We start from the raw sequence: 7,301 nt of genomic DNA on the forward strand, positions 1-7,301 counted from the left end.
CCCTCATAATAATCTGGAATAAGCCAGACAGGAGGGATTGTCCACCCACTTTACAGAGGAGAAAACTGATGTCCTCGGAAGAAAAGAAACTGGCACCAAATCACTCAAAGGTAATAGACTTTTTTTTTTTAATTCCCTAGAGGTGGCTATGTGTGACACTGTTGTTTGTTTTGGTTTGGGTTTTGTTTTTATTTTGTTTCTATCCTGGGGATGGAAGGGGAGGGGGGCCTCTCACATGCTGCCCAAGTGCTCTATCTCTGAGCTGCATCCCCAGGCCCCTCAATACTCAGTTCTTAAGAAATTAGAGGGCACATACTCACTCTTTCAAGCCAAGTTTGTGCTCTCAAAATGTAAACATCTTCATGCCACCAAAAATTTGGCAATTTTTAACTTGTGTTTTCCCACAGGTGGCCGTTCCTGCTTAGATTAATTGGCTTCCACACTCCCGAAAGCCATTTCCTTTCTGAATCACAGCACAGTTGGCAATAGATAATAAACAATTTAGAGAACCATAGAAAAACACAGCCATCTGTGCTAGAAAATAAGCACGGTGGAATTCGAGGAACCCAGCACAATAGAAAGAACAAGGCCTGGGCTGGGGGTGACATGGCACAGGGTTCCATGTGCCAGCAGGGTCCCCTGAAGATAGGCCAGGTCTCACGGGAGCCCAGCTTCACTGTGGCCCACCGGCAAGTGTGAGGACAGAGAGGGGCGCCGGGGGGGGGGGGGCTCTTGTTTCTCCACAGCCTCAGGGGCTTCCACCATGGCCTCCTTTCTCTTCTTGGCCTTTGCCACTGAACCTTCTAGAACTGCCTGTCCATACCTGGCACTCCCTGAATCCTCACAGTTTTTTTTCCCCAACATTTTATGATTATTTTTTAAATAATAACCAATTGAACCAATATGTTTTTTTTTTACCAAAAATTTTATTAGTCCATTAGAGTTGTACGTAATGGTGGTATTTGTTAATATATTCATATATGCACAAAATATATCAATATAATTTGGCTAATATCACTCCCCAGCACTTTCCCCTGAATCTTCACATTTATCAAGGTGTTCCTTTTCCTCTCTGGTCTTCACTGAAATCCCAGGTTCCAGGACTCCACCTTCCCAATGGTCCCCACCGTCTGTTGTTAGTTTCATTTGTCAACTTGGCTGAGCTCTTGTACCCAGTGGCTGAAACCCTGAGCTAACTGCTTCTGTGTAGTTAGTTATCTTGTAGACGGAATAAACATCTATAAGCATTTGATCTTCTATAAAGAGGTTGCCCTCAATATCGTGAGTGGGCCTCGTCCAATCAGCCAAAAGGTAAACGCAAAAAGACATCAAGGACTAAACCCTGCCTTCCTCCAAGCCTAGTCCTCAGCTAGGCCACACACACCCCTCAAAGAAGCTTCTCCAGTGAGGGTCAGAATGACTGAAAAGCAACAGAGGGTGTTTTGGGGCTTGGGAAAGGATGAGTAAGTAAAGAGCTGAAAGTGTCAATGAGGGGCACGCACACACGCACACACACACACACACACACACACAGATCTATTTTAAGCAGTGGCTGAATGGCTCATGCAATCATGGAGGCTGGTGAGAGGGGAATTTGTGGGGCAGGCTGGTAGACCAGAAACCCAGTCCTCTACAAACTTAATCACTAATCATCCTTCCCTAAAGAAGATACCAGTCCCTCGATTGCCAGTTTCTGGCTCTGCAGCCACTGTTTCAGTTACCTTCAGATGCATACACTTTTTCACCAGTCCTGGTCCAACACCACATATCTATGGGGCTTTTTTTTATTTATTGGTACTGGGGACTAAACCCAGTGGCATTTGACCATTGAGCCACGTTCCAGTCCTTTTTATTTTATTTTATTTTTGAGACAGGGTCTCACTAAATTGCCGAGGATGGTTTTGAACTCGTGAACCCAGCCTCCCAAGCCACTGGGATTACAGGTGTGCACCACTGCACCTGGCGACTCATATTTTAAATATTACCGCTTAAACATCTAAAATACAGTCAGTCCAGATTGAATGGCATGGTCTTCCCAGGACTCCCTGTTATTTTCAGGGGTTCCCAAGTTCAATGTGTGACACATCCATCCATTTTTGAATATGTAATTCAAGATCAAACTTGGAAGTCTCTAAACTTCCCTCTCTCTCATACCTTCATTTCCGATTCATCATAAAGTCCTCTAGATTTTATTTCATACATTTCTCTCAAATATGTCTGTCTGTACTCATCTCTTCACCCTATTCAGACCACCATGAGAGAAAGTCCTTTAGTTCACCATTGGTAGAAATGTAGATTGATGTAGTCGTCAGAGGTTCTGCAAAAAAAAAAAAAAAAAAGTAAAAATAGAATGAGTCCATGGTCTAGCAATCCCACCTGTGGACATGCTCTCAAGGGAGATGAGACCATGACATCTGCTGTCCCATTTTCACTGCATCATTAGTCACAGTACTCGAGACACAGAAACCAGGATGTGGAGGGACACATCTGCTGGGCACAAATAAATAAAGAAACCGGTGTGTGCCTACAGGGCCATCTGATTCAGACTTAATAAAGGAGATCCTTCCATTTGCCCCAACATGGAAGAACCCAGGACATTATACCAAGTGAAGTAAGTCAGATACAGAAAGCAAAATCACATGATCTCACATGTTGAATCTAAAAAAAAAAATCAAATACACAGAAATAGGGCTGGGGATGTGGCTCAAGCGGTAGCGCGCTCACCTGGCATGCGTGGGGCCCGGGTTCGATCCTCAGCACCACATACAAACAAAGATGTTGTGTCCGCCGAGAACTAAAAAATAAATAAAAATTATCTCTCTCTCTCTCAAAATAAATAAATAAATAAATACACAGAAATAACAGAGATAGGAAATGAAACAGTGTTTACCTGGGAGACAGGGAATGGCCAGGGGTGGTTTCAGAGGATGCAAAGTAGCAGGTATGTCGGTGAACAAGTCTAGGATTCCGCGTACAACATGAGGACCGTCAATAATGTATTGTATTGGAGATTTTACTAAATGAATAGGTTTTAGCTGTTAACTGCTAATTGATTCACCACAGCAACCATTTCCCAATTTTTGTGTATCTCATATGTCATATTGTATACCTGTAATGTACACAATAAAATTCATTTTTTAAATAAAAATGTTTAGGATTAGGGGTATAGCTCAGTGGTGGAGTGCTTGCCCAGCATCTACAAAGCCTTAGGTTCCATCCCTAGCACTACACACAAAATAATAATAATAATAATAATAATAATAATAAATTTCAACAAATTTAAAGAAAGGGTTAGAGAGGGAGCTTTGGAGTTTGTGAATTAAGAAAAAAGGAAAATCAAATTATATGCCATTTTCCAGACATTCTACAAAACCTCAATTTTATAGAAAGATGGGAGCTGTCAATATGGATGCTTCCTCTAAGTCCTATGGCTTCCATTCACTTGCCTAGTAACTACAAACCTCAAACTAGAGGTTTCCGTTGGCTTAATATGTAATTCAGAATCTTTTAAAAAAAAACTCTTTTTTTATATATATTTTTTTAGTTGGACACAATATCTTTATTTATTTATTTTTATGTGGTGCTGAGGATCAAACCTATTAGAGTCTGTAAACAAGTCTGGATGGCGCCTGGCATATTGCCAGAGGGAGTGGTTTATGAAGTAACGCCAGCAAGCCATTAAGTGTGGAGATTCCTTATTGGTTGACTGATGTATCTAGTTTATGTTAATTAAGATAAGCTGTGTGAAATGTATAAATACCACTCCTGTCCTACAATAAACGGCTCCCTCTCCTGCTATATCAACGTACCACCCCCCTTATTTTGCTGCAGCCAGACTGCTGCACGAACGCAGGGCCTCACACATGCTAGGCGAGTGCTCTACCACTGAGCTGCAACTCCAGCCCCTTAGAAACTCTTTGTCTTCTAAAAAGAAGGAGGGGGACTGGGCATGGTGGCACATGCCTATACTCCCGGTGACTCAGGTGGCTGAGGCAGGAGGATCGTGAGTTCAAAGCTAGCCTCAACAATTTAGCAAGGCCCTAAACTATTTAGTGAGACCTCTGTCTCTAAAAAAATATACAAAAGGGTGGGGAAGCGGCACTCGGCACTCAACTAAATTAGCAGTTAAGCACCTCTGGATTAAATCCCTGGTGTCAAAAAAAAAAAAAAAAAAGGAGTAAACAAAATACAGTTCCTGCTTTTGAGGAGCTCACACCTGGCCAGAGAGAAAGACAGGTAATGGGGACATTATAACAAGGTGAAGAAAGAACCACAGAACACGGGAGAGGGGACTTACTCCACCAACATGCAGAGGAAACAGACTCACAGAAGGGACAGGCAAACTGGACTTTGAAGAGTAAATAGCAGTCCACTGGGCAGAGGGTGTGGCCAGTACAGACACCAGTGTGCAAGAAGGCACAGAGGTGTCACAAGGGTGTACGATGACAGGGAGTGATTGGAGATGAGGCTAGAAAAGTAATTGAGGATGGACATGCAAGGTCAGGCTGTACAGGAGTCAGGCTAAGGAGTGTGCCATCTCTTCTCCAAGCAACCTGAATCCTGGAAGGTTTTTTGGACAGGGAAGCTGCGCGTGCCAAGCTGTGTTCTAGAAAGATCAAGCTGGCGGCAGCACTGACGACGAAATGAAGTGGGAGGGACTAGAGGCAGAGGTCAGCTAAGCTACTGCAACTGTGTAGGTCCAAAAGAGACCAGGATAAAAATGAGCCAGAGGGCGGTGGCCACAGGAGAAGGTAAAGATGGGCAGGCTCCAGAAAACTTTTGGATGAGGTTGGGTCTGAAGAATCCACATAAATCAATCTCTGACTCTGTAGATTTGGTGGCTAAATCCATATGCATACTACAAGGCTCATTTTGTAGATGAGATGTCACAGAAGCATTTTACAGCTTGTCCTCTGCTGGTTCAGACCCGAAGACCTTAAAGAATTCATGTGATCTTTCCTCTTGACACCAGCGTATTTTTTAATTTTTCATGTCTTCGTTTTATTAATTTATTATTTTTATGTGGTGCTGAGGATCAAACCCAGTACCTCACATGTGCCAGGAAGGTGCCTACCACTGAGCCACAACCCCAGTCCCACCAGTGTATTCTTAAACCTCACAATGGTTCCTGGAACATTGGGTTCATAGTGTGAAACAGCTGTAATGACTCGGGATAAGATTCATGCCATTTTTATAAACAGAAAGTTAACTGAGGGGTGTGATACTAGGAAACAGAAGAGAGACACAGGATCTTTCCAGAATGTGGACAGTCTGGCCCTTAAACCAGAGCCTGAATGTTAACCTACATACTCTCTTTTTGTTCAAATGTTGTAATTTCCTTGTCATTTAGATAAATAACTTTTTTGGTTTTTTTTTTTTTTTTTTTTGTAATGGACATTTAGCACAGGGGCACTTTATCACTAAGCTACATCCTCACCCCTTTCTTAATTGCTGAGGCTGGCTTTGAACTTGTAATCCTCCTGCCTCCGCCTCCTGAGTCACTGGTATTATAGTTGTGTGCCACTTGCCTAGAACACTTCACATATTTCTGAGAAGAACAAAAATTGGTAAGTTTATTCCAAGAAAGAGGGCTCAGAATAAATTCCAGTCCAGATCCATGTGTCATGTAGAGTTCAGTTAAGCAGGAACAGTTACGGGGTCCACAGGGTCAAGTGGATGGTATGTACGCCTGGCATAGACAGGCTATACGAGGCTCAACAGAAATCAAAGACCTGGACTCAAGATTCTGCATGAGAAGAGGCAGTAAGAAATGCATCTGAAGCCAAGAAAAAAGGCCTAAGAATGAAACCAGCCCTGCCAACATCTTGATCTTGAACGTCAAGCCTCTCAAATTGTGAAAAATCATATTTCTCTTGTTTAATCCTCCCAATCTGTGTTGTTTTATAATGGCACCATAAAAAACTAACACAGCTGTCATTTTTAATCCCTCCCTGACTGTCCCCATCAGCCCACAGTGTGTAGACTGATGCCATCCACTGGTGATGCCATCCACTGGTCAGTCTCAAACTAACAGACCTCACCATAGTGCGACACACTACAGCACACGGAATCACTTTATGGTGGCATACTTTATTTATTTATTTAGTGGTGCTGGGGACCCCCAGGGCCTTGCACAAGCCAGGCAAGTGTTCTACCACTGAGTTACATCCACAGCACTTTTTCATTTCTTTTATTTATTTATTTATTTTATTTTGAGACAGAGTCTTACTAAGATGCAGAGGCTGGCCTCTAACAACTTGTGATATTCCTGCCTCAGTCTCCTGAGTCACTGAGATGATATGTGTGTGCCATTGTGGCCGGCACAATGACATCCTTTTATACATATTTCCGTTAAATAATAGACCGAACTCCCATCTTTAAAAAAGGTATTTAAAAGGCTTGTAAAAGAAAGAAGAGTACACAATCCCTCTTATTCAGGTTCCCACGGACCTCCTATCAATAGCTCCTCCGCTTTGACTTACCTGACGATGAATCATTTCCTTCTGCCTTTGGCCTGTTCTTTGTTTGATGTGAAGGCCTGCCAGTATCTAGGTAACCAGGTTGTCGTTAATCAATGATAGATTTCAGTGGTCAGCATCATCATAAATCTGGCCACTGGGTTTGAAGGGCGTGGAAGTTTCCAAAAGCAAGATTTTTACGAACTTTCTTAAGCATTTTTTTTTTTTTTTTTAGGCAGAAATATTCGCTACCAAAATCCGAGGTCAGTGTCTTAGTCTTTGGTACTTTAACCTGGTCAAAGATGGACCCTCGAACAGGGCTTCACCCCTTACTCATCCACCCTCAGCCTTTTCATTAGAAATCAGTTCTCATTTGAAATATTCCCTAGTTGCCGTTCATTTCACAGAAAGTTAACTTCTGAAAGCAAGAACATTCTCATTAGTATTTAATAAGCCAATTCCAAATTGCCTTTCACTGAAATCAAAGGCACAATTCAATTTATTTGAACACAATTTCTTATGAATGTACTTGGAGAGGTCAATAAAACAGGGCTGGCCGAATTTCCCTGTATCCATTCTGCTTTTCTTAGCCTGCCCGGAAGTCAGGGACTTCCAAGTATTCAGACAGAATGTTCAGCATTCCAATAATTAACTGCATATAACCTGGAAATGAAAAGGGGGGAAAAAGAAAAGAACTCTCTCTTGGAAACCAGAAATAGCGCACTCAGACCCCTGCACACAGGTCCCCAGTTGACCTGTGGTGAGCCACACACATTAAGCTGAAAAAGAAAAAAATTTAAGGCCACGTGCCAGAGCATCTTCTAGCAATTACACAACTTAGAA

General features: G+C 42.4%; 1 long non-coding RNA gene across 1 annotated transcript; it reads right to left on the bottom strand.

Moving 5' to 3' along the window:
- Positions 1-584: 584 nt before the first annotated feature.
- On the bottom strand, positions 585-7,055 carry LOC144367163 (uncharacterized). Its single transcript, XR_013426462.1, has 3 exons — positions 2,891-7,055; positions 2,725-2,794; positions 585-2,317 (listed from the first exon to the last, which is right to left on the bottom strand). It is a non-coding gene; the product is annotated as an uncharacterized LOC144367163 (long non-coding RNA).
- Positions 7,056-7,301: the final 246 nt, after the last annotated feature.

This window comes from Ictidomys tridecemlineatus, chromosome 10 (assembly GCF_052094955.1).
Source record: "Ictidomys tridecemlineatus isolate mIctTri1 chromosome 10, mIctTri1.hap1, whole genome shotgun sequence".
Classification (NCBI taxonomy): domain Eukaryota; kingdom Metazoa; phylum Chordata; class Mammalia; order Rodentia; family Sciuridae; genus Ictidomys; species Ictidomys tridecemlineatus.